Below are 25,003 nucleotides of genomic sequence, written 5' to 3'. Positions count from 1 at the left end.
AGTCCAAGCCAGTTGGTTCTCCACCCAGCCTTTGGTTCCGAGGCACTGTACACACCCATGCAAGGAATCATAACCCCATAGCACAGCCATAAATACCAGCAAGGATTATTGATCATGCTCTGTCTCCAAATAACGACAGGAATGTATCTCCTTTCAAAAAAAGGGCAGGATATCTAATTCAATGAAAGGAATTCCTCGATGAAGTCCCAGATGGGCCTGTAAGATCAGCCTGATTATTTTTTGAAGCCTTGGTTGCTCCGAATAAGACTGAAAATTGAATTAGCTCTGAGAGACAGCCTGGGCCAATCACTCAGGGAAGCTGAAGGACAGCTTATTGATTTTCATGTTTCAAAAAAAATTAAATGATATCCCTTTTTGTTATTTAAAATGCTGCTTAAGCAATTTAGTAATGTGATGTTGGAGGCCCAGTTCCAGGCTCTGAATCGGAAGAAGGAGGGGGAGATTTCCCTTGACAAGAGAGGTAGGTGGAAGGAAGATTTAGTGTAATTGCCTTCCCTTCCAAATAATTGATGGCGCCAAAAGAATGGCTATATTTCGCCAGCCTCCTCTCCTGCATACCATTTATTAAAGATATAATAATTAATGATGTAAATAGTTGATTTATAATCAACAACACTGGTAGTTAATTGATTTTTGTGTGTGTGCACGAATTTATGATGGGAAGATACGTACAAGGTGATTACACTGTCCTGCAAGGCTGCGGCGTGCCCAGGGAGAGGGAGAAGAAGAGATCTGGTCAGTCTCAGCAGCTGGATTTTTGGTCATTTCATTGGGAAATTTAACCATTCTCCATCCCTCGAATGAAACCAATGTTTGAGGGATCCCATCGGTCCAGAACAGGGGTTCCTGACTTCCAAGGGTGTGTGAAAGGACAGCATCTTCCAGGCACGGCCGTGGCTTTTAGTGGGAAATGAGCTCTGCTCGGCTGCTTTGGTAGGGGCTGGGTGGAGAGTGCCAGCCACTTCCCAGCCCTCTGCAGTGCTTCCTAGATTAAACTGTAGTGCTTGATTTCTCTCCCCCGCTGCCCCACCCCTTCCCTTCGCATTGTTTCAGGCAAATCTTTCAGAAACAGCTCTTAATCAAATGAATGTGCCGTTATAAATAAAATACCTTCTCCTCCCCCTTCTCCCCTCTCACTTCAAATCTTGAACCTGTGCCCAAGTAGGAAAATGGGATTTTTTGTTGTTGAAAAAGGTGGCTAGAAGATGTCGTTTCATGTCGTGCCCCTGTTTCCCAGGTTCCCATCCCACACAAGGAATGTCTTGAAGGCATCTGGGTGATCTTAGCCCATTATCGTGGAGGGAGAGGTTTGGTGTGAGCACTCTAAATGTCAGACTGGGTGGTGTGTGTTTTTGCCAACAGAGGGTGGAAACGCCCTTCCATCCCAGCAGCTGCCAGTGTGGGGAGAGAGCCCTGTCCCTCTGCAGTGTGGCTGCTGCTGGGTTTGGGATCAGCCACCCATCCCCTTGCCGAGCAGGAGGCCCACACATCAGGTCTGGCCTCTCCCTGGTGTGCTACGGGCGATTTGGGAACTTAGCTGGGGTGTAAATCTGTCCCGTGCTGCCTGAAGTTCCTTGACCTTCAACTAAGACCTGAGCTGCCTCTTCTCTGTGATGAGTCGACGCTATTAATTGGAAATCCAATTCTGGAGGATTGCCAGGCTAATGCTGAGCAAGCATCGTTTGGCTCTGCAGGCAGGATATAGGACATGCCTTGGTCTATCTATAGCTGGGGAAAGTCAGCTTATTCTGCCTCACTGCAGGTGAAAAGTGGGGTAAGTGTGTCCGGGTTCCTACCTCACCACTCTTGTACCTCGCACAGTTTCATTTTTTTTTTTTTTTCCTATTACTAGCTTTTTGCAAGATGAGCTGCACAGCAGAAATGGCAAGCAAAGACTGTTGGTTTTATTACCTGATTCCTATCAGCATGTGGGGCAAAATGGCATCAGTCCTCTGCAAGCAAGGCATCCCATGGAGCTCCTTCCAGAGCTGGTGGGGAGCAGTCAGGGGTTGCCTTTCCACCCTAAACAGTGACCTCAGGGCAAGACCCTTTGCCCCAGAGGGGCTGATCCTGCCACGATTTAGAGCACGGCTGGGATCTGCTTGGTCTGGGGGCAAATGAGCTGCTCCTTGGAGCTCACCTCTCATGTGGCACATGAGGAGATCATGCTCCCATGGTCTCAGATGGGGATGCTGCAGTTTAGCCTCAAAATGAGAAGCGTTTGTAGAGCTGCCCTTTTGGGGGATGCTGTTGCCTTACATCACCCGAGGGGTAAACAAGATGCTCAGACCCTGGTAAAGAGCCTCTCCGATCTCAGAAGCCGTGCTTAGCAGAGACCTCACAGTCCAAAAAGCAGCTTTTGCTGACAACTGAGCTGAAGAGTGATTGATGCCGTGTGTCGAACAGCAGAGAGCAGGAGGTGAGCAGCAGGGCAACCCCTCTCCCAGCCGAGACAGGCATCCGCTCAGGCCAGTGCTTGGCTGCAAGCTCCAAATGTATTTGTGATTCTCCCACTCTCCCTGTTTCTTGATCCCAGTGTTTAAGCATTGTGCAGAAAAGAGAGGCAGAGGGCAGGCTGCAGAAAGCAGTGCGGACGGGAAAGAGATGATAGGGAGAAAGCGAAGCTGGACAAAGATTGGCATGGAGGACAGAGCTGAATGCCAGGCAGGGACCCAAGGCTGGTGACACAGCTTCTCTGCTACATTTTTCATGCAGATCTTTTGCCCTCCCTTCTCTTAGTGTAGGATGATCCATCTCAGGGACGTTCTTCCAGTGATTTTGTGCATGACCTGTGGTGTGGATGTGCTGTGGTGGTCTGAGAGGCAGGGGGAGGCTGTCCTGATGGTTGGTCCCGGGCTGAGCCGCAGCTCAGCCATGTATCACAGCATCGCTGATCAGCACGGAGATGTGAGAGAGGCTGACAAGGGTTATGCTAAGCCAGAGCTGATCAATTCCAATCTGATTAATACTAACTGTTTATAAAGTGTGTCAGACCCAAACGTGCGTCCAATATTAATTAATCCTCCGAACTGCCCAGGGAAGTAGGGAGGAAAGATTGTGTCTCTTTCTAAAGAAAGGAAGCAGCTGGGAGTAATTGATTAGGTGGCACTCGGAGCTTGGAGGTTATTTCTGCTTCTCTCTTTGTCTTGGACATTTGTAGGGAGCTTTGGAGGACAGAGCACAGCTTTTGAGTCTGTGCAGTGCCCAGCACCGAGGGAAGGTCTGCAGGTTTGGGCTCCTCTCCAGGAGGTGCAGAATGACTTAATTCGTGGCAAGTCCCTACTGAGTTATTATGGGCTTCCCTGCTGCCTGGGCTGCATTCAGAGAGGGGAGATGTCCCTGTAGGATGCTGGCTGTCCCCTGCAGGTGCCTTGTTCCAGCCAGCGGGCATGGCAGGACACTGCGGGTACATGCAGGGCCCCACAGGAGCAAGAAGGCAGCTGATACAGGACCGAGCTCTCTACAAGACCAGGAGAGGTAAGGGCAGGAGATGGGGCCGTTGCTTCAGACACCACAACTGAGTACAGCAGCTTGAAGGTGAGGGAACCCTGCTCAGTCTGGTCTGTGCCCCAGGGAGATCCCGATGCACTACCAGCACAGGCACAAAAGACCCTCTCTGCTCCAAAGGCTGCTCCCCTGTGCACAGCCTCTGTGCCTCTTTCCAGGTATGTTCTCTCTCGTTTGTATCACATCACTGGGAAAGCAGATGAAATTGTAAAATCTGGGCCTTTGTTTTAATTTCAATCAGCCTTTTGATTGATGCAGTAAAACCACTGGAAGCCGCTGGTGCAGCCATAGCTCTGCGCTCCCCACGCAGGGCATCACATTGTGTGCCCTGCCAGCTTCAAGGGTTCCTGGCAAAGAGCTTCTGGTCCCTGCAGCTGGGAGCAATAAGTTTTTCAGCTGCTTTGGCTAGATGCAAACAAATTCCAGGGCTCCCATTTGTCACCGTGTGTAGCCCCAGTGCATCGATGGGGATGGAAACTGAGAGCAACAGCACCTTGAACAGCCCAGCTGAAGCCACAGGAATCCCTCCAGGGCCTGGCCCATGCTCTAACCAGCACTGTGAATAAACAGAGTACTTTCCTCCCCATGCTCGGAAATCCAGGGCCTTTCACAAGCACTAGAATTTGCATAAAACACTTAAAGCTCACATAAATAAACCTAGACAGCCAGATCTTGCAGGAACCAAATGAAATCATAAAGCTCTAGATTTTAATTAGTCTCTCACCCCTGCTATATCAAACGATCATCATTGCTCATGTCAAACTGATGCTTATTCTGGGATATAAAAAAAAAAAGCCTGACTCCCCTGACAGGGCTGAGGGATGTAAAGGTGGAGGAGGGAGCTGAAAGAGCCATATGGGCCTGAGTGGTTCCTGGGCTGTGGTCTCTCTGGCACAGAGTTTGCCTAGGAGTCTCCAGCACAGATGGGCTGGAGTTTCCTTCCGTTTCACATGAGTGTAGTGAGGACAAGGCAGGGAACTCCACAGAGGGACTCGCACCCCAAGATAGCCCCAGTCCCCTCAGCTCCCAAGGAGCAGAGCAGGAACGGGGACGTTTCTGTGCCTTGGGCAGACCTGGCTTGGAAGCTGGAGCTGTGCAGTGGGTCCCCAGCCAGCCCCAGCCGAAGGGAGCAGGAGGCAGAGTGATGTCCCTTCCAGATGCTGGAAGCCTCTCAGCATACAGAGAGGGAAGCCTGTGGGTTTTTTTTTTCCCCTTTACCTTCATGCTGCCAGCCGTTCAAGCACAGGTGCTGGTTATGGAGCTGTTGTTAAGGGTTATTAAAGATAAATTTTTTCGTTCTCCCTTTGATTGATGCCTTAATAGATTCCTCCAGATGTGATAAGGTCAAATTTAAATTTAATCAGTTTTTTCATTATTTTTTTTTTAATTCCTGGGTGATGCATAAACAAACCAGTGTTGGGAAGGTGCAAGCAGCTGGGGAGGCTGTGATAAGTTTTGCTCTCTGCTTCTGTTTAAATCATTGTAATGACAGGCTGGTGAACTGCAGGGTTCCAGAGCTTTCCAGGTAAAATCTTGAGCGTAGAACCTTTCTAGATGAAGAAACTCCTATAAATCAGCAGAAAATTCATAGAAGGTACTGGAAAAATCCCATTTGGGAAACCCTTCTGAGCTCCTAGATCCAGGAGTTCCTGGAAGGCACCAGAAAATCAAAAATGTTACAAATCTTGCAAATTTTTCACAGAACATCATGAGATCTTGCTCTAAAACAGGGCTGAAAAACAGCATAAATATTTGGGTGTCCTGCTCTCAGCTCTGCAGCTGCCTTGTGCACTTTTTCTTTCGGGAAGTGACATGGGGTTGTCTCAAGCAGGACCTTGCAGAAATCCAGGTACCAGGTGTTGGTGACCTCTTTTAAAAGTATCGGCCCCGATTTCTGCTTACCTCAGTTCTTCCACTCATGGGAAGATGATGTGTTTGGGGGGAAGCCCCAGTGTGGGAGGGTGATGGGGTTTTTTTTTTGAAGTACTTCTTAATCATTTGGCCACAATGACACCTTCCAGCTTCATAGATGTTGTTGAAACGGAGGAAGCAGGAGTTGCAGCCAGGCTTGAAGTGAAGTGCTAGTGTCTCCAGCAACAGCATGATGCTTCAGAACACCCCTCACTGCCATCGCTTCCTGCTTGGGAACAGAACGGGCTCTGCTGCAGGACTCTGCCCTTCGCTGCTCTTCAGCAGTTGGTGGTATGGCTGATGAGAGCACACACCTCCTAATTATTTTGTGAGGTTTGGGCTGGTTTTCAGCAACACTGGTGTCTGGAGTGATGTGAATGCACCAGACTCAGCTTTCTCTTTTATTATTCTTGCTCTTTTACTCATTTTTTGCTTTGCCCACTATTCCTACTGCTTCCATCCAGGCAGGAGGTGCACACAGAGGGGTGCCACAGGATGTCTCCTGCCTTGCCAAAGGCAGGAGCAGCTCTCGTTAGGCTGTACCGTTGTGTTAGCTGATATTTTAACAAACATGTAGCTGTTAAAATGCTTGTTCTTTGTGCCTTAATGTGAACAGCAGCCCAAGAGACACGGCTTACGGGGACTTGTTTGCGTTAGGGATGTTTGCAGCAGGTTAGGCACCATGTGTCGTGCTGCCAGAGCGTGCTTGTAGGGTGTGCTTGTAGAGCAGGCGAGATGGCTCCAGGGACCAGGGGGGCTCTGAGGGGCCTGGATGTGCCAGAGCAGGGGTCCAAGGGGTCTTCAGGCATCCAGGGGGGCTCTGAGGGGCCTGGCTATGGCCAGTGCAGGGGAACAGTGTCTTCAGGGGCCCAGGGTACTGCACTGCTAGTCCATCCCCTGCCATGGTTTCAGCTAGTCCTAGCACTGCTTTCCCAGGTGGCACAAAGGCAGGACTCATGCCAATAGGCGCTCTGGCTGAGGCTGAGATGAGGACTTTTGGGGAAAAAGGAGGAGAGTTCAACTATATGGAAACTGGCCAAATCACACCATTTACCCTCACAGATTGTGTTTTTTGTTTGTTTGTTTTGGTTTGGTTTTGTTTGGGTTTTTTTTGGCCTGTTTTATTCAAACTGCTCTGTGAATAGCTGCAGTGGGGACGAGCTGTCAAGTGTAAGCCAGCTTTTGGTGGAATGGGCCATAGTGACTCCGGGCAAACCCACGGTGTTTCTGTCAGCACAGAGGCAATGAACATGGCTGCCTCTCACCTCCACACAGCCCGGGGATGGTGCTGAGGCCCACTGCGAGCACGGTCTGGGTTTAAGTACAGACTTGGCTCCTACTTGACTGTCAGTGTAGACACATCCTTAGTGTTTTCATTGCTGGGGGAAACAAACCCTTCGGCGTGTGCTTGCCTTCACACCCTGCACGGATCCAGCTGTCTCTGCTTTCTCTCTGCTCGCAAGCAGATGGCGGAGCGAGAGAGGAGATGCCTCAGGTGAGCTGGGCTGGGAGACACAAGTGTGAAGAGACACATCGTTGCGTTGTCAAAATATTGGGATGTCTAGTTTAAACCAGAACAGAAGGGATTGCAAAAGCCACCGGCTCCCCTGGTAACAGCGCACGGGTCCGTGTGTAGGCCGTGAGCTGGGGGAGTACGAGGAGGTGGGGGTTAGCGGGAGCTGTGGGGCCGTGGGTGGGCTGCACGCCCTGCAGGCACCCCTGCTCTGCAAACAATAACAGGAACGTTTAAATGCCGTAAAGCTCATTTTATCAGGGAGATGGTTTGTTCCGAAAGCGGCTGTTGTGCGCGGTTCCTTTGATAGGTCTCAGCAGATAGCACCAATTATAAAATTATTAACAAACGAATGTGCTCCTTCGCTCCAATTAAATGATAAGAGCTAAAGCAAAGAGGCAGATTTTTATCATTATCAGATTACAGGCCCATATTGTGCTGATAATAAAGTAGGCACTTTCTGATATGCTACCTCCAATATGACTCCTTAGATTATTGTATGGCTATGGAAAAAAAATAAAAAGAATTTTGCAAAAGCAATAACAACGTTGGAAGTGTCTTTATCATAGGCCGTTCGAGGGAGCGTAACAAAGGGGCACGAAATGACTCAGGCTGATGGCAGTGAGGATAATAAGAGCATCAGGAGTGGGGAGGGTGCCCACACAGCAGAGCACTGGGCCAGAACATCTCAAGGCTGTTAAGCAAACTCCCTCTTAAGGCTTTATCTCTTTCATGTAATCAGGGAGGCAGTCTTCTGCAGCGCGTGGAAAAGTGAAAAGATCCACAGGAGGAGGAAATATTTGATATTGAAAGATCTTACAGGGGTGGGAGGAGTGTTTCTCTCCTGTTCATTTCCCCCTAGAAAGTCTGGCAGGATTTGGGCTGCGGTTACAAATGCACGCTTCCTTTTTCAGCAGCTGAAATCTGATGTTTCAGAGGTGATCAAATGTAATTAGGCAGCGTAGTACTAATTCGGATGCCATGTGATGTGTCGAAGGAGGGGAATAGCAACTGCATGGCAGGAGGGACAGAATCAGTTTCCCCTTCCTGACCCTGAAGCAATCATATAAAGCCCGAGAGCTGGTTTTATTTTCCTCTCTGCAGGGGAGAGACAGCAGTTTAAGGAAGAGTCCTACTCTGTATTTGACTCTACGCCTTGCTATGTGTTAGGTTGTTAGGCTGGTAAAATATGTAGAGGATGTGATTCCCTTCCTGTACTGGCATAAATCAGAAGTCACTCTAGCTGCGCTGATTTACACAAGCTGAGGGTTTGGCTTAACAAAATTATAACAGCATAAAGCTGGTGAGGAGGAAAGGTCGAGCCCACCGTATCTGTCTCAAAGCATGGTGATATTAGCCATGAAATTGTGATCATGACTGATCAGGGAACCTCATCATTAAGTGACTAATTATTATTAATTATTATTTATTAGTGTAGCACCAGGGAGCCCTTGTCACATTCATGTTAAGCTCCCTTGAACCTGGATCCACTCCAAATTTTCTGAAGTCCTTGAGTTTGCAAAACAGAGCTGCTGATCTCCTAGGAACAGGTCTCGGAGTTTAATACTCCTGGGACTGACAAGCCTCAAAGGAGAAGTGCTGTAACGTGTGTATTGCTCGTGGCGGGTCCTGAGAGAAGCCCAGCAAAGAACTGGGAAATAATAATGTGAAAATGGTGAGCTGCAGTTAGACTTCTGCTGAACTCGGGGATGGTTCTTTGTGTGTGTGTGTGGCTGCAGGCTCAAGCGCTTCTAATTACCCATCCCAAGTGATCAGATCAAATTATCTCAGAGGGCTAATTTCAATGAATTTTGCTCTCATTTTCACTGATGTAAATCACAACTCCTCTGCTGTCAGTGGAGCTGAGCTGGATTTACACCCAGCGTAACAGAGGCTGGAAAGCATCTGCACTGAACTCCTGCCAGTTCTTTTCTGAGTCTGCCTGCAGAGACTCCAGAACCAAGTGACATTGGCTTTCCTAGGCATCAAAGGGCCACTTGAAAGGCTAATTAATGTTATCTCTGTGCCAGATCAGGGACGTAAAGGACTGTTTTCTTGTCCTGATGCAGCACCAACATGTGCGGTTTTACAGCCCCAGCCTGTTGGCTGCTGATTCTGCTTGCGTTCACTGTTATTTACAACCCTATGCACAAAAAGGTCTATTTTATTTATTTGTATGTTTTTGCTTCCCGAGAAGATCTTCAGCTGCGAGCTGAGTCAGCAGGATCTCTAGTCAAACGGCGAGCCTCTTTCCCTACAAGATACTGAAACCCCGTGATGTTTAGCCTGACAGGATAGAACTTTGCTTTCAGTGTGCCACATCACTTTGTTTCGCCTCCCATCTTTCCCTGCAAGCAGGAAGCAGCCCTCTTGAATATAATTTCTATTGAAAGCAAATGGTGTCTATGTCTGATTAGTTCTGGCTTGAGGCTGTATCAACAAGCTCAGTGTTGGTCCTGCATTTGCAGCCTGGAATATTTTAGGGCACTTGAGTCTGACAGATTCATGTTTATTACATTAAACCATTTTATCATTGACTCGCCAAAGTGTTATTCTCCCAGCTGGAAAGAGGCAGTTAAAAAAAAAAAGGCAGTTACACCTCAGTCCGAAGTGCTGACAACAAGGCCAAATCCTGAAGCCTTTGCTTAGAGCCTCAGAGGGGCTAATCCTGCTCTTGTGCAGGGTCTCCTTCTGCCCCTGCTGTAGTGAATGGCAAAGCTGTGGTGTGAGAAGGAAGACTCCTCTGAAAGAGACAAAATTTGATTGAGACATGACACTGGGTAAGTGGGAATCAAACCAGCAGATTGTGTTCTGTTGGATGGGCCAGAGGCTCTGCTGGTGTTCCTGGGATTGCCCCGGCTTGTCCCTGTCCCCATATAACAGACCAGGCCCCTTCTCCTCAGGGAGCCACAGCTGTTTTATAGCACTAACATCAGCAAAACCTGTGTCAGCAAATAGGCCTGTCCAGACAAAGAGGGAGCTGTGAGGGGAAGTGCTTTTGCTGTTATTTTTTGCTTTTGCTAAGCCATTTCTCACAGTGCAACTGTACAAACACAGTAAGTCACCTTTTTCCCCCCAGAAGCCCAGGGCCTCAAGGATTCTGTTTGCATTTCCTCCCTGGGGACAGGGTTTCCATTACACCAAGGCCTCTCTGCTTCACTCTGGCAGCCTACAAAGGTCTTGAAAGGGTTGGAAAATGTCCCCTGCCAGCTTCCCTTGCTCGGGAGAGCTCCCTGGCTCACACGGAGCTGGCAGTGGGCCTCTGTGCCGCAGAAGCCTCCGCTCTGTGGGAAATCCCAAGGGGACGAGCTGTGGGCTCTTTCAAAACAAAGGTATACATTTCAAAACATCCTGTGGAAGGGAAAATACCATCAGCAACCAGCAAACGGTTTTGAAGCAATCAGGCTGTTCCATTTAAAACCACCCAGAGTCTGGCAGCCTCCTCCACTATTTTTCTTTCTTGCTTAACATCTAGAAGTCTCGGAGGAATTTCCCGGTACATTTGCTCTGCTTCACCACAGGTCTCCGTAGAGTGCCTCTGTGACATGCACTGTGTGGCCTGACGCTTGACTTTGTCATTCTGCCCATCTTGTCATTCTCACAGATTAATCAGAATAATTCTTAATATTTCCCAGAAGTAACTTCTGCCTGGGTTCTCCTGCAGGTGTTTTTACCAACGTTACTGGCAGCTGCGCACCATCCCAGCAAGACGAGGGAGATTGAGGTGCTGAAAGCAAGCACAAGTGAGCTGGAAGCTAAGCATGCTAACCTAAGCTACCTGTCCAGAGTTTCCTTGTCAACAAAAACAAAAGATACAAACTCCCAGAGATGTCCTGTGTCATGAGGGGTGAGTAGTGTTTTGGGGACCAGAGGGCGAGGGGATGCCTGGAGCTGGTTAGGGCAAATGGCTGATGTATTTATCTGGAGCACCTTGGTATGTGGGGTTCCTTGAACTACAAGGGAGGTGAGTCCTTACCCTTTTTTCAAGGCTGTGAGCCAGCTAGAGAAGTGATAAGGGGTAGGATGAAGGGCAGTGGAGCTGAGACGTGTCAGGCTTCCCAAGTCCCAGGCCAGTTCCTTGTCCATTAAACAGCACAGCCCTCCTTGGTGCCTGCGGACTGTCTTTCAGTCCAATACTCTGTTCACAGTCCAAGGCATTCTCAAATTTAAGGAAGAGACGATAAAATAGATGAAAGCTGATCAGGAACTAACATTCTTTAAGATCGCACTCAGTAACCCTTTGTTTAGCTAACCCAGTCTTTGAAGAAACTGGCTGCACATCTGAAATGCGTTTGCTCTGTAGACAGATAACTGTGAAAGTAGAACCCGGTCTCCAAAGAGCTTTAAGCTTTCTTTGAAGAAGGCAACCGACTACATGTCATGCCACATAAGACGTTAACCTTTAAATGTTATGCAGATGACTGGGGAAGGAGGCCATTTGTTACAGGAGGGGAAAAAAGAGAAAGGGTGGTTTTGGCTCTGCTGCCAGGAGAGCCAATTCCCATCAGTGGGTTTGATGCATTGTTTCATAAGTAGCAGTGTTGGTTTTGTACGAGAGCAGCTCTCAGAAACTGTAATGTTTAATGCAGAATGAAATGTGTTCTAGGAGAGAGAGTTTTTGCAGCCAGTGAAGCAGGATGCATCTCAGAGACTCTCTCCTTAATGCTCTCTGATTCTACAGCAAAGGCATAGTCTGCTTTGTGGTCCTTGCATCACATGTAGGTCTCTGCACCACAGATCATTTCTGGGATGTTTTTGTTTTCAAGAACTGTTGCCATTGTGGAAAGCAAGCCAGAAAGCATACCTTGTGTTGTCCTGGGCAAGAGACATTGTTTTGTTATTCGGTATGTCTTCTTTTGAAAACAAAAGTAATTTGTGCTAACATGATGTGCTATTTGTGTGCAGAAAACAGCACAAGGCATTGAAAGTACTGGAAGCTGTAGCTCTCCAAATTTAACTGTGAATTCCCTCCTGCCTTCCCCTTCTCAAAGCATTCGCACTCAGGGCAGCTCTGCATTTCCTTTCTGTTTTCAATATAGACACGTGTGCTTACTGCAACTATTTTATCAATGAATAGCAGTTTAAAAAGTACTGGTTTTGGTGTGGTTTATCCCAACCCTGTAGTAAGAGTCTGACCTTCCCGTTAGAGATTGCTCTGCTTCGCATGCAAGAAACATTACCAGAATGTTGCTTTACCCTCTAGCACGTTTACCTCTCTGTGGGCATCATCGAAGCACTAGCTATTATGGCTATACTGCTCCAGCACAGCTCTTCCTAATGATAATATTTTTCCCTTCTTAAAACAACTTCAACGACCATGACTAAGTACCCAGCAGGTCAGCCGGGAGTAATCGGGTTTCTGCCTGCATCTTTCAAACAGAGCAAGGCTTCTTCGGGTCTCTGCGTCACACACCCAGGCTTTGGGGGAATCGCCGTGAATGGCTGGGAATGTGTCTTGGCTTTCCTCTTAATCTCTTATCACAAGATTAGCTAATGTCTGCAAAGCCCAGGAGGATTGGGTAATGATAAGGGATCATCAGGCGAGATGGGAAGATAAGCATTGTTCTCTAAGAAACCAGCCTCCCAAGGAGATAATTATCTCGTGCTCTCCATCAGCGCTCTGCTCGCCCCATCCCGGAGGCCCTCTGCACTGCGGCTGTTGCGACGGGGCACAGCAAAGCAGCAGCCGGTGAGCGAGTGCCCCTTGCAACCCTACAGAGAGCTGCGAAGTCCCAGACTTCATGTGAGGGTAGCAGTCTGTGCTGCTCGGGGCTTTGCATGGCCCCCCACAGCCCCTGACTCCAGGATCCCAAGTGCCACACGGAGTTTGAGATGACCCACTGCGTGCAAAGGACAATTGGTGTTTTCAGCCCCACTGGTAAAAAGAAGGAAGAAAAAAAAAAACATGTGGGGGTGGAAAAGCCCAACTCCTTTTTTCTGTGCTCTACAAGGTGCTAGAAAAGCAGAGCAAGCATCCTGCCGGATGTCTGTGTCGGTACAGGGAGCGGTTTGAGACATTCCTTTCCATCAGCTGCTTGTAACCTGTCTCAGCTGAGTCGTCGTCGCCCACGGTGCGTGCACATTCCCAGCTGCTCCACTGCAAAATGAGACGGGTTCTTCTAATCCTCCTCTCCCCCTGACTGTGTCTCGGGGCTCCCTGGGGCGATTGTTTCTTCAGAGGCGGTGTTTTGGTGAACAATGGTTTGTATCCCTGCAAAACAAGTGCTGGGTCTCCAGCAGAGCAGGACCGCCGATCCTAAAACTGGTTTTGAACTGTGCTGGGATTGGAAGTGAGTTCTCTACTTTTTGGTGTTTTCTCCTCTTTTTGGTGTTTGCAGTAGAAACACCAAAGGAGCTTTGGAGAGGCACTGGCTGCCAAACCACACCATCTCCAGGGCAGCGTTGGGTCTGGGTCATCCCTCTTGTGGAGTCGTGGGGACGTGGTGGCACGGAGCAACTGCCTGGCACCCCATCCTGCTGCCCACATGGCAGTTCCTGCTTCTCCTTCCTCCTGCACTCCTGCTGCTCCAAACGTGGTTAGCTCAGATTTACACCTCGTGAGGCACCGTCTGTGCCGCTGACTATCCATTTCATTATCTGCTTGTAATTGTTTTGTCTTCCCTGATCTTTTGTTCACCTGTGATGAGCGTACAATCAGTTTTGCTCTCCTCTGACATGAGTTACATGCCTTTTGAGCCCTGACTGATTAAACTCTCTTCCTTCTTCAAGTAAATTGGTTCCCATAGAGCTGTCCACTAGTGTGACTCCATTCAGTGTCTGAATTACATCTTCCCAGCTGACAGATGGATCGCTTGAGGGTTTTGTGGTCATTGTGCTAGCCTCAGAAGTTTGTGGATGATTATATTCCCAACCTGGTCAGCCAGCTTTTGTTTGCTGGAACTTTTCTACTCTAAACATTGGTGACTGATGCCTGGTCTGATTGTTCTCAGGCTACTGGAGCCTGCTGCTGCGAGGGAACATTGCTGTGTTATCTGAGAGTTGCGAGCAGCACGTTTGGACCCCTTCTCGGCTGATGTTTAGTGCCAGCATCTGCCTCCAACCTTCACTGCCTTGCAGTAAGTAGTGGCTGCCCAGACAGGGATGCAAACCAGCCAGACCCTGCTCCACCACGTAGGATTGTTTTGCACCAACCTACGTGCATTTATGTACAAAATAAAAGTGGACTTTAAGGATGCTGCTCAAGAGAGACTGTTTAAAGGAGGAAGACAACATCCATAGGTGGGGTGAGGACAATGCCATGCTCCATCCCATATAGTTGTCCCGTGCAGCCTGGCTGTCCCTGTCTGGCACCCTCTCTGTTGGCAGGGTGACAGTCAATGTGCACAGCTCAAAGACACTTTGCCAACAGGGGCGGATTAAACTCTGCTTTATTGCTTTCAGGGGCTTCTCTAGCTCTTCCCTGGCTAATGAAAATGTTTGGAGAGTTGGCCAGTGGATGGTATTAATTGGCTCGTGTGATATTTATTTGAATTTTAATTGGATGAGAATTCAATAGAAATAACTATTATTATGAAACTGAATAATGAAGCAGCAGTAGAATTAGTGACCCATTTTTAGCAGGAAGAAATACTTTTTTATTACTTAAAACAAGCTTAAATTAACAACTGCAGATAATGGTTCCCCAGAGCTAGATAAGGGGTTAAGGATCATTGCTCGCAGCGATGACAGGCTACTCACTAAAGTTGGTGAGTTATGTTTCAAGGTTAGGGTTTATAGCTCGGATATATTGTCTCCAAGTGAGTGAAACTTGGTTGACTGGCAAGCCAAATGACTCACAAATTGACCTGAAAAATAGCATTCCCCCCTGCAGCCCCGGTTGTGTAAATGATGTTTTGGAAACCTCCAATTGTGTGGCCGGTTATAAGATTCATCTCATTTGAAGGGGAAGTGGAAAAGATGAGTGTAATCTGGAAACAAAGGACCCTGTGCCCTCAGGTTTTGGCACAGGAGCTGAGCTGCTGATGCCAGTTAAAAGGCTGCTGCCGCTCGTTGCAGCTTTGGGAAGTGACGAGGTCGACACCTTATTTCGGAAAGATGTTTCTCAGGCTGGCAACGTCAGCACAGCGGAGGGGCCGTGCACGAGGAATGAGGACGAAGTTGCCCTGAAAGCTTTAATCTTGTGAAACCTCAGCCCAGTTCTCTCAGTGCCTTGAGCCTGCCTGAATATGCATTAGATCAGAGCGGTGCTACCCACAGATGTTCAGGAGGTTCGGTGTTAATGGATTAGACACACGCTTAGATTAGAAGTTGAGTTTCGGTGCAGTTCTGCCTCACCAGCAGCTTTGCAGGGCCAGATGAGAATCCGTTTGTGACAAAAACCTAAAAATATCAAACAACTCAGGCAAACTGACGGTGGCCCTTTATTGCGAATGATGTCAGGCCCTTCGTGGAGACATTTATCCCAGCACTGATTGCCCGTGGCCAGCCCAGTCCAGGTGCCAGAGTCCAGCTGCAGGGCACCAGAAAATCAGTCACATTTTCATCCAGATGTCACCAAGGGGAAGTTTCTTTCATGTTTCTGTCATATTTAATGGTGTCTGAGCTTAAAATAAACCTACTAAAGGCTCAGCTTCACCTTGGATTGCTGCTCCTCTGTAATCATTTACGCTGGTAAAAGTGGTGTAATTCACATTTCATTTATGCCCACGACATGGTACATGCAGCAGCAGGGGAACGTGGCCTCTTTTCTCGCTGGAACCTTTAAGGTTTCCAGCTCCAAGTGTAATTGGACACTATTACAGTGTTTTATGAGCCTTGTTTGCCTGCACTAAGAAGAACAAAAAGTAGTTCTTAACTCAAGCTAAAAGAGCAGGGAAAACAAAGCAATTTGGGCTGTAACTTAAATTCCTAATACTAATTAAAGCAATCTGGTTTGCTGAGCACATCGGGTGAATGTACCCAACGGGGTGATGTGTGCTCCTTGGCACTACAGCCCCAGGAATGGGCTGGGGGCCAACTGGGAGACCCAGCCTGGGATTTTGGCTGCTTTCACCAGGGCCCATAGGCTGCACGTTACAGGTTGCTTTGCTTGAATGTGGTTTTTTTGAGCGAACCCTTATCCCCACTAATATTTATTGGGGTCTGTCTCACTGTAAACATATCTGTATCGAAGCTGTTAGATATAAACCAAGTCAGGTAAATCCAGCGCAGAGGAGGATATACTGGAGAAATGTAGACTAAAGCCTGTCAGATTTATTTTTATTTATGTCGATTTCTACAAACATAAAGCAGCTCTGCTAGACTTTGAAGGAGTCAGAGAGATTCATGCTGTATTCCCCCATACCCGCAGGAGCTGCATGCAAAGCTACACACTGGGTTTTGACAGCAAGGATTGAGCCCACAGCCTCAGGTTAAAGCTAAATTATTTGAGCAAGAGAAACAGTCCACAGACTGTGGAAAACAGCTTAAAGCCACCCGTATCTGAAATATATAGAGCTTGAGGCAGAGCTTCCTGAAGCCAGTGGCATCCTTTGCTGCTTTGGCTGCCAGATGACCAGTTCCTATCCCTGAGCTCTGGGGGATCCATGGATAAGGGCTGATGCAGCCACAAGTGTGTAAGAGCTGAGCTCCCCGTTATATCTTGAGGAAGCAAACTGTCCCTGTCCTCCCTCCTTCCCCTGCGTCAGCACATGGGACAGATGGATGTTCCCACAACACCCATTTCCAGTCTTTTTTCGTGTGTGCGAGTAATTCTGTTTCAATGGAAGACTGCTGGAGTTGTCCAGTGTCCATCAGTCTGGTGGTGGGGATTTATTGGCAAGATACGGAACTATTTCTGTCCTAGCAGCTTGCAGCAAAGCAATCAGGAGGTTTTTTTCTCAGTCAGGTCTAAGTGGGTACGTAGCTGAGTGAACCGTGGCATCTCCTGGTAGCCTGGGTGCTTTTCTGGCCCTGCAGGACCCGTCTGTAGCTGGTGCTGCTCTGGTTTTGTCCAGACCCAGCACTGCAAACATTCTGCATGCTGGAGCAGGAATAAAGACACTTTCCAGCAAACATAATCCTGCATTATCTGCAGGGTATCTCTGACTTTAAGTCTCCCCCTCTTAGTCTCTACTTCCTCCTCCACATCTTGAGAATTAACCACGGGAGGAGGTGGCTCCTGGCTCCTCTGCAGCTGCCTGGTGGCTGCCTGGGACCCTCCTGGGTGCTGGGAGCACACGCAGGACGTTGCTGGTCACTAGCTGGCACCCTTATCACCTCTCCCTCGAATCCTGCAGCTAATGCTTTCTTAATTTGCTCATCTGTAAAGTACTTAACATCCATCCACTGAATTATGGTTTAATTGTGCAAGCTTCCCTGATAATGCTGTTCGCTGACATGAGGCTTAGGATAAAATGTTGATTTCTTGCTTGCCGGTAATTGTGGTAATGATGCTCCGTAGTTGTAGGACAGCGGCTGTGCTTTTGGGCAGGAGTAGGAGCACTTCATATCTTTGCAACCTGAGTGAACACAAGCACGTAGCGTTCCTGCTGTCACTGGAGATGGGGAGACTGGGGCAGGGGATAGCTAAAGCTAATGGTGTGTACTGTGGATACTGATTATTTGGGAAGAGGTCTCGAGTCCCTAGATCTCTAGAGCCTCTGAGCAACCCTAACTGCCTCCTGCCACGCGTGGGCCACTCCATCACAGAGCCTTGCTGAGGTCACAGTGGCCACCACTGCCCCGTGGGCCCTATAAAACAAGCCCCCTGCCACTGGCCCACCACTCGCTCAGCGACTAGCTCTTCCGGCAGCCAGCGAAAGCGGCAGGAGGACGACTAGAAGCATCAAAGCGAGAAGCGGCCCTTCTTGGTGTGTGAGGACAGCGATGCCGTCCGAAAGAGCACCAAGAAGGAACGCAGCTAATATGAAGGAGATGTGTCGTGGGCGGAGAGAGAGCGCCGGCAGCACAAGAGACATCAGTGCTCGAGAGACCTCTGGCGCCCAGCCTACTGACAGATATCGGCGGTGCCATTGGTACCGCAACGACGCGGGGAACAGGCCGGCCCCTCAAGCACCCAGTGAAAGGGGGCCTGGGCCTTCCCAGAGGCGTAACGGTGGCATGGGGCAAAACCAGGAGCATCGGGAAGACAGCCACAGGGAGCAGAGGCATGCCAACAGTCCAGAACGGAGCGTGGGACCCAGGCATGGCCATCAAACTGTCAGCAGCCTCAAATCCATGCGTGAAAATCAGGCTGACAGTGGCATGGGACCTGCGGGCGGAACTGGACGACCACCTGGCTCGGCACCCTGGCCTGAAAACCTTCCGAGTGGAAGGCAACCTCTTTGGGCGGTCCCAGGAAAAGACTGGCTTGACCTTCAGCCAAGCATTGTGGAGCCGATGGAGCTGGGTCCACAAGAGGAGGTGGAGGAACAAATGCAAGTGGATCCACCTCCACCGGAACGGACCTGGGACTGCCGCAGCCTGTCGTTGCTCTCTTCCATCCGAGAGCACCACCAGCAGCGCAGGAGTGCCCGCCCAGCTCCCTACTCGTTGCTCAGGCGCCATCCCAAGCATTAGCTTGGGGCCACCGAACACAACGGACATCCCGCAGGCTCACCTGCAGGATGTCCCGGCAATAAACAACTCTTGCCGATTCTCAGAGGTTGCGTGAGTGCTTCTTTCCTATCCCCCAGCCCTTGTGCGAGAGGTGGCAGCCCTTCTGCACAGAGCCTTGAGGAAGAGCATGAGAGAGGACCCAGCTTCCTTCGGGCTGCTGCACTGGGGAGACAGGAGGAGTCCCCAAGGGCCACCGTGCACCTTTAACGTTTGTGAAAATAGACTGAGGGGTGAAAATAGTGCGTGAGCAATTATAGGTGGTGTATTTCTTATATTAGGAGTGAGTTTGTGTATCTAATTAGTAACAACCTACATGGAGAAGGCTGAGGTACTCAACACCTTCTTTGCCTCCATCTGCACTGGTAGTCGGGCTTCCCAAGTCTTTTATTTCCCTGAACCCGTAGATGGAGGCTGGGGGAAGTGGTTGAGTCACCATCCCAGGGGTTGTTCAAGGAAAGGTTGGACCCGGCGCTTAGGGACATGTGGGTGACATTGGTGGCAGGGGAGTGGTTGGACCAGATAATCATGAAGGTCTTTTCCAACCTTAATTTTTCTGTGATTCTAAGTGTTTTGTCTCCTGCCATATGCCAGCAAGATTATAAATCCTCAGGCTGAGGAGAGGCATTGCTCCATGGGGAAAATGGCACCAGGAACGTTCTGGGGGTGAAGATCTGCAGCAAAAACTCATTCGGAGCGCTTATCTGCTCCTCTTTCAGGTCAGGGATCTGCAGACAGCTCAGAAAACCTGTGTCTGTGTCGCTGGGACTGAAGTGGTGTTGTCACGTCTGACAGTAATGGAGAGGACGTGTTTCTCCATTAGAAGTTTACCGATAGTGAAGTGATTTCCGCTCTGCTGGTAGCTCCAGTTCCCCTGTGGTTAAATGAGGACTTTGGAGGTTAAAGTCTGTCAGGCCTGGATCAAGGTCAGGAAACCTGCATTTGATTCTAAAGATTTTAATTAACTTTGCACCACATAGAACCTGGGCATGCTTGAAAAGAAATATAGATAAATTTTACATTTAAATATTTGAATAGTGTCTATATCTTATGATGGCTGTAAAAAACCCTGTTCATGCAGGCTGCAGGAAGAGAGGAGATTTGCATAGCAGAATAATTGGTTTTGCAAATAAATCTGGTTCTTGAAATTTGTAGATTAGCAATAATATGTCTCCAGATGAGAAGGAAAGGTCATGGATGAATAAAGCAACAATTAAACTTTCAGGAGATTATTAAACTAAACACAAACCTGGCTAAATGCATATGAGAGAATGTCAATAAAGGACAGGAGTGGCCTGTCAGGACTTGCAAGCCTCCAGGATATTAATGTTACTTTGAGATCTTTTCTTCCAATGCAGCTGCTGCTCTTCTTGAAGTAACAGCCTTTGCAGATTCCTTCCTAATCTGGACAATCCATTAAATAACCCGGTTAATTTAAACCATTTAAATCCAATAAGGCTGGTATGTAATGCTATAAAACTCTAAACAAAATCCTTGGAGTATTACCACATTAACTGTTGCATTGCAGGCTCTATCCATGCCTGGTGCTGTCCAAGTAGGTGCCTTGCAGGAAAACGAGGAGGTCTCAGCACAGACAGCACCGAGGAGAGGAAATACCGAGGCTTTATAGAAATGTGAGTTTTGTTTTGAATCTGAATGGGGGAAAAAAAATAGGAGTATTTTCCAAATGGGCCATGAAATAGGTCTTTTATGACAGGGAGAATGAAGGTTGTGGGGAAATTCTCATTTCAAAGTATTGAAAAGTTGGGTTCAGAGCACTCAACTTTTCTTTGGAGCTTTCAGAAAGATCCTAAAATGAAATGTTCTGAAACGAAGAATCCTTTCATGGTACTTTTTGCAAAAGTTCTTTTGAGAGAAAAGAAAAAGAAAAAGAAAAGAAAAAAGAAAAAAGAAAAGGAAAAGAAAAGAAAAGAGAAAAGAAATTTAGAAGTCCCAAACATCTTCTGAGGACAAAATCCTGTGTCCCCCTTTTCTCCCACACCTCTGCCACCACACAGCACAGGAGGCACTGGGCTGACCGTGCTCCAGGTACCAGTTTAAGAATCTGCATCTGAGCATTTTACACCACCCTGGTTCTGCGGGGAAGCGGCTGCGTGTGGCGATGAGAGGCGAAGACCTTGTCCACCTTCTCCTGCCTCGGAGGCCTAACAAGATCAGAGTTCCTGATGCTCAGCAATGCTCCTGCTTTGGATCTCCTGTGCTCCCAAGCATGTTGAGGACCAAGGGGAAGCGCTGCCAGGCCACTGCTCTTAGGACAGACAGACAGAGGAGCTGTGGCTGGATGTGTGGACAAATCCCCGTCCACAAGGGAGAGAGGTCAGGGCCTCAGCTGGGAGCAGGAGCAGAAGGAAGGAGAGCTTTCCATGCCTGTTTTTCTCTCTCCTGAATCTCAGGAAAGGAACAGGAGTTAAGACAAAGTAGAAATAAAGAGTCCCAGGGAATTTCAGTGGGCAGAGGTCCAGCCCTAACTCAGCTTTCCCTAGCTTGGTGCCACTGGAGCTGCCTCTTCCAGACATATTTTGCCTCTGAATGTCAGGCCGGAATGCCCCGACCCGTGAAATGGCTGCCTGTTGCCTGGTTTCCAAGCAGCTCATCACCCTCACTTCTCTTGCGTAGACGCAGAGCGCTGTAGCCGGCTAAAAAAAGAAACACACACAGGGAGCCCTTCATCCAGAAACAGAGCCCAGGCATGAAACAACCCTGCCAAAACAAAACACGCCACCACATATCTAATTTTCCCTTTGGGAATCGTAGAGGAGTCACATCTGACAGACATGAGTCATCTCGCTTTGTGCAGGTCTAGGAGACGCTCAGATATTACCTTGAGGAGGGCAGGTGAAGGAATTAGATGGAGCAATAACTGTAAATGCAGCACTCCTCTTTGCTAGCTCCGAGGGCATTTTACAAGGGAAGACAGTTCGGCGTGCTTGTTTTAAAAGGGACGGGGAAAGGAGGCATTAGTTCTCCAAGGCCACACGGCCTCCTGTGTCAGAGCAAGGGTGAGAGCCTGGGGCACCCAGCCCTGCACTGTGCCCGGGGCCACGCTGCCCCAGTCGAGCTCTTGACATTGGCGATATTGCCTGAGCGAAGGACAGCAAAAACCCACAGGCTCAGCCTGTGAAAAACGTGATCTCTCTTCTTTAATTACACACACTGCAAATCGGTGGGGGATACCTCCCTCTGCTCCTTAGGACAGGAGCACGGCCACGTAGAGGCTCGTTCGGGGCTTTTCATTCCTTGAAATGATTCATTTGTATGTAAAATCATATTAGCCTTTATTGGTTCTCTCCACAGACCCTCCCAGCGCAGACAGATCTAAACCTTGAAGTGCCATTAATCTTTGGTGTGCTCTGCCCGCTCTTTCACATGGTACTTTGTGGCTGGTGACCTTCAAGTGGAGGATTTTTGTTGTACTCTTTCCCCAGGAGCCCTGGCAACACCTGCAGCAGCTGGTGTTAATCTTCCTGGAGTGGGAGGGATGCGGGGGGGTCTGGGCTCCTTCACGTGTATTGACAGCTGAACGCCAAGCTGCTTTTTTTCCCCTTGCAGGAGATAATTGCTGAGAAAAGGCCAAGTCCTGGCATAGTCGGGAGGGTCAGGCAGATTCCTTTGTTGTCTGAGCTGATGGCGAGCAAGTCGAGGCAGCCCACGAAGGTTGTGTTTGTACAGCGCCTGGCACGGGGGGCACACCTCTGCCCATGGCTCGGAGGCACCGTGGTGATGATAAGGTGAGGCTGAGGCCTGGTTTTGGGGAGACAGCAGCTGGAAACTCAATCGTAACTGCTGCAGGGTTCTGACCTCAGGCCCAAAGGCTGCACTCAAGCATCAGGACAAGTCCCGTGAAATTCAGGTGCGTCGGTGTGTGGGCACATTGGTGTTAGGTGCCACTGGCTCTTCAAAAGAGACCCTGGCACTCGTCCTTGTTCTCCCAAGGTCAAGGTTGAGGTTGATTTTTTGAGGTTCATGGGGCCATAACAGCCTCAAGTTGCACCAGGAGATGTCGACCTTAGGTGTCAGGAAGAATTTCTTCATGGAAAGAGTGGTTAGGCATTGGAAAGGGGTGTCTTGTCCACGTGAGGTGAGGCTTGGGGAAAGCCTGCTTGTAAGGTTCTCCTGCTCAGTCCCTTCTGGGGTGGTTTCTCTAGTGTGTAGTAAGGGTGGAGCTGACACTTCAGCAGTTTTCTTCTTTTTAATGTCTCCCACCCCTGCTCAAATATCTATTTTTGCCCTATCACTGGGAGTTTAGCCTCATAGAGACTTCTGTCTCCCTGTCAGGTTAGACTTGGTTGGCGAGCAAGTCCAAAATGACGGGGAGAGATGTATAGGTACACGTATGTGAGTGCACACACTGATCACCTAAACCTGGTTTGATAGGAGACCAGGCTAAATATAAATCTATCAGGCAATTCGCTGGCTGGATTGAAACAGGTGACGAGTTGGAAACTTGCTGTTTTGGAAGGAGGAAAGTTGTCTTCCTGCTGCTCATGTCAAATCACATTACATCCCCCCCACCTCGTGTTGACACAGGGAGCAACACAGGACACTCTAGGCCCGCGTTGTCTGCCAGACATGTCCTGCCTCCCCATTCCTGCCCTCATCGATCGTGTCTTTGTGGGCCTGACTCAAGTTTACTGCGTCACATTGAACCTTTGCAGATGCCAGAGCCCTGGCACTGCTTGCAGAGTGGAGCATGCTGTCTGTTTGAATTAAATTCAAGCCATTGCAGCTCTCTGTTTTACTCAGGCAGGATTGATCTTTTGTAGGGGGTGCCGTGGGAAGCAGAATGAGATGCTTGAGTCTCTTATCACTTGCACCCAAGGAAAGCACGAGTCACACTCAGGAACTGATGATGCTACACCAGGCTTACCCTACCCTTGCCAAGAACAGGAGCTGGCCTCTGTATTAAAGACACTTAAGGAGTCACTGCCTTCAGAGAGGTGAGGTTGTATGGAATTATTCTGCACAAGGGGAAAAATGTTCCCTTAATTTGCTTCCTGAGCTCTTACAGCGGGATGCAGAGGCAGAAACCTCCATCCTGTCTGAAGAGGTCCTTTCAGGAGCCACCCTGTGAATCAGAGCCGTTCGGTTTTATTCCCCTTCTTAAACTCCGGTGGATCTGGAGCCCTTCTTCTTTGCGATCACTTGCCGCTGTCTGTCAGGCTTCAGAAACTGAAGAGAGAAGGGGATTTTTTCCCCTCAGCCCTTGGGTGAGAGCCATCAAAAAGGAAATGAGGCAGTGACAGTGACAGCGAAGGTGTTGGTGCCTGCTTGGGGAACGGCTTGAAGCAGCACTCAGGTGTGAAGCAGGTGATGTGGTTACGAAGGTGTTGTGCTCCTAGTCCCTGAAACCCACCTGGGGTCATTCAGAAGGGACCCACACACAGCCCCAAAAATCAGAGGCTGCTTTTAGAAATGTTGGTGTGTGAACGGCCGGTTACTGTATGCTACATTTGCATCAGCTGGGAAACCATAAGGAGGTTTTCATAACCATCATTAGGAATTTGCTTTAGGAAAAATATATTGAGAGTCGTTGTGGCTTGTTAGATAGCCAGACTGCGAGACAGCTGGGCTGAGGGCAGCACTGAAATTGCTCTTCTGGCTAAGGACTACAGCTGAGTGAGACTTCTAATTTGTTTCGTGGCTTTAACTGGAAGGAACCGAGGAGTGATGTATTGGGGAGAGGCCACCTGAAACGAAGTTTTTCCATTATCCCTTGCCAAAGCAGGAGTGGAAGTAATTGAACTCAAAGAGTTGTATTTGTTCCACACCAAAGCAAAACTTTCTGTTGCTTTTTTGGATTCATTTACCCTGTTATTGCAGTTCTAAACAAAATCCTTTTTTTCCAAAATGCAGTATTGAGAAGATTTTGTTCTGACTTTTTCAAAAGAGGATTTTTTCCATAGAACCAGTTTGCCCCATCCTTTGTTTTGTCTTCCCTTTCCTCGTATTTTGTTTCCTCTTTTGTATCTGGGTATGAAAGCAGTGCCAGACCAATGTCAGGGCATTTCGTGTCGAGGTTATGCTCCCCCTGTCCCTCTCTCTGCCCTGTATGTGACATTCCCTGCTGACCTCTGGAGTTCCTGGAAACCCTGGAGGTCAGACACCTCTTCCAAAACTGGAGAGCAGTTACCTCCTTACCTTTCTCCTTCTTTATGTTTGCAGAACTACAGCAAAAGCCCAGTGTTGTGACCCGGAGAGTTTTGCCTGGCTGTCGGTGACAGCAGGTTTGACAGGGGAAGGGCTGGAGCACATATTGCTTCTGCTTGAGCTAGCAGAGTGGTAGCGGGTGAGTCCTTTGAAGAGCGTAACAGCCTGCCAGGGAAATGGGTGTCGGGGCTCTGGATCACTGCCGATCCCAGGCACTTCATTCTCCACTGCACACCAGCAGGGACAGGGGAATGTGTGGGCAAGCCCAGGAGCCCAGCTTGACTGTATCGCCGAGCAGAGCTCGAAGTCAAGGATCATCGTCTAATT

General features: G+C 48.8%; 1 long non-coding RNA gene across 3 annotated transcripts in view; it reads left to right on the top strand.

The window, feature by feature from the left end:
• Nucleotides 1-25,003, top strand: part of LOC106019897 (uncharacterized) — a 77,804-nt gene that overhangs the window by 3,917 nt on the left and 48,884 nt on the right. For all 3 annotated transcript variants that reach the window (XR_011805290.1, XR_011805289.1, XR_011805288.1), the window contains exon 2: nucleotides 10,617-10,799. This is a non-coding gene — a long non-coding RNA (uncharacterized lncRNA). The remainder of the gene's footprint in view (nucleotides 1-10,616; nucleotides 10,800-25,003) is intronic.

Source organism: Anas platyrhynchos, chromosome 29, assembly GCF_047663525.1.
Source record: "Anas platyrhynchos isolate ZD024472 breed Pekin duck chromosome 29, IASCAAS_PekinDuck_T2T, whole genome shotgun sequence".
Classification (NCBI taxonomy): domain Eukaryota; kingdom Metazoa; phylum Chordata; class Aves; order Anseriformes; family Anatidae; genus Anas; species Anas platyrhynchos.
This window is presented reverse-complemented; position numbering and strand designations above follow the sequence as displayed.